Below are 1,982 nucleotides of genomic sequence, written 5' to 3'. Positions count from 1 at the left end.
CCCCCCGATTGGCTGAAGGACAACGACTTCCTGCTGCACGGTCACAGGCCGCCCAATGCCTTCTTTCCGGGCCTGCTTCATGAGAATCTTCCGGATCCACACCGAGACGGGCAACATCTGGACTCACCTGCTAGGTGGCGCCCGCGCACACGCTTGACTTTTACTTCTTGTGATGCTTCTGCAACTTGCTTAAAAATGGTGTCGGCGTCCATCCGCTCCCTAGGCTGCTTATTTTTCCTCTTCCTGGGCTTGTTGTACATGTTCCGACCCAACATGCCTTTCGTGGCGCCGGTCCAGGAGAAGGTGGCTGTCGGCATGTTCTTCCTGGGCGCCATCCTCTGCCTGTCCTTCTCGTGGCTCTTCCACACCGTCTACTGCCATCGGAGGGGGTGTCCAGGGTCTTCTCCAAGTAAGAACCAGCATTACTTCAATTAGTTTTTTTTAAGCAATCTTTATTTTTTTACTGTTCTTCCAAAAAAAAAGTACATTTTATGGGAGTTGCTGCTCAAATCCATTTACAATGTGTTTTGGGGTTGAGGTTAGGCACGTCTGTATTGGAGGTGCAAAAAAATGAATTGTTTTTTATTTATGAGAAGCAGTTCATCATTCACCAAATCCTCCGAATTTTCGTCTCTCGACAGAAAATAATGTCTTATGATTGTTTTGAGTCAAAATAAGGCTTTGGCGAGCATCTCCTTTTCCCTTTGGAAAGCGACAATCAACATTTTTGCCTATTTTCTGACATGTGACGGTCCAAAACAATAATTACGAGAGCATTTTCTTTTAAATTATTTTGAAAAAAATTTTTTTTTCAACAATGGCATGTATTTGAAAACTTTTTTTTTTATTTTTTTAAAATGTGCTGGGCCTTTCCGCCATCACCGTATCCCAGTGCGACTTTTTCGCCACGCCGCAGTCCCGAGGAGTCCGCGCAGGTCACTGCCGACGTCGCCGCTTTTTCCTTCCTCCGAGGTTGTCGCGATCTGTCGCTGACTGCGTGTTCCGCCGTCTCGCTCCAGGTGTGTTTGTGGGCTTGGGGCTGAGCGGCGTGGTGCCCACCCTGCACTTTGTCATCAGCGAGGGTCTCATCAGGGCCACCACCATCGGACAGATAGGCCTTTCCTCAGGGCCTGCCTCTCCTTCGCTCCGTTTCGGTTGTGTTTACCGAACGACGTAAGGCAAGAGCAAGCACGGAAATACAGGAGACATTAAAATTTATTTTTAAACATTTTTTATGATTATTATTTTTTACGGTTGAGTCATTTAAAACTTTGCCTGTGTCTTTCGACGCATATTAACGGTGCAGAATTTTTTCAAGTTCTCGGAGCTGAGACCCGGAACTAAAAGGCGGACCAAAACCGGAAACGTGTCATTGTTTTCCTCGGCGTTTTGTTCGCTCAGATTTTGAGTGTTCTGAGCGAAGTTAGTTTAGGTACTTTCGGTCTAAATCAGGCATTTTTGGATTTTTTTAATGCGCAGGAGACGACCACAGTGCAGGAACGTTGTCTCCGAGTCGGCTGCTGGCTGTCTGCGTGCAAAAGTGGCGACGTGTTGTGCAAAGGTAACGCGTGCTCAACTTTTCCTCCTTTTCACTGGATGCTTCCCTCAAAGAATATTTGTCTCTTAAAAAATAAATAAACATTGTCTTCTGTTTAGCTTGTCTCGATTCGATCAAAACATTGGGCGCATCCACACAATCAAACGAGACATAATGCTAATCCGATTTTTTAATGGAAATTTATTTCGACCGTCAAAAACGATCAATCATGTGAGATATCTTGGAGTACAAAAATGTTTTGAATGCAATAATAGATCACTCTAACTGGCTAATTATACTGTAAACGACGGTTTACAGTTGCTTTTTCTGAAAAATAATGAAGACTCAGCTCGTCGTAAAAACAAAAAATATTACATTTCATTATCTCTCGCGTGTTCTCTAAAACAGAAAACTGTTCCGAGACGTTCATTTTGTTGTTTTGCAG

At 44.3% G+C, this 1,982-nt stretch overlaps 1 long non-coding RNA gene across 1 annotated transcript; it reads left to right on the top strand.

Moving 5' to 3' along the window:
* The first annotated feature begins 858 nt into the window (after window positions 1-858).
* On the top strand, window positions 859-1,220 carry LOC109520068 (uncharacterized). The gene is made up of 2 exons (XR_002169090.1): window positions 859-935; window positions 1,020-1,220. It is a non-coding gene; the product is annotated as an uncharacterized LOC109520068 (long non-coding RNA).
* The last annotated feature ends 762 nt before the right edge of the window (window positions 1,221-1,982 follow it).

Source organism: Hippocampus comes, unplaced genomic scaffold (genome assembly GCF_001891065.2).
Source record: "Hippocampus comes isolate QL1 unplaced genomic scaffold, H_comes_QL1_v1.1 scaffold127, whole genome shotgun sequence".
Classification (NCBI taxonomy): domain Eukaryota; kingdom Metazoa; phylum Chordata; class Actinopteri; order Syngnathiformes; family Syngnathidae; genus Hippocampus; species Hippocampus comes.
The sequence above is the reverse complement of the archived record's forward strand: the minus strand, read 5'-3'. Positions and strand labels throughout refer to the sequence as shown.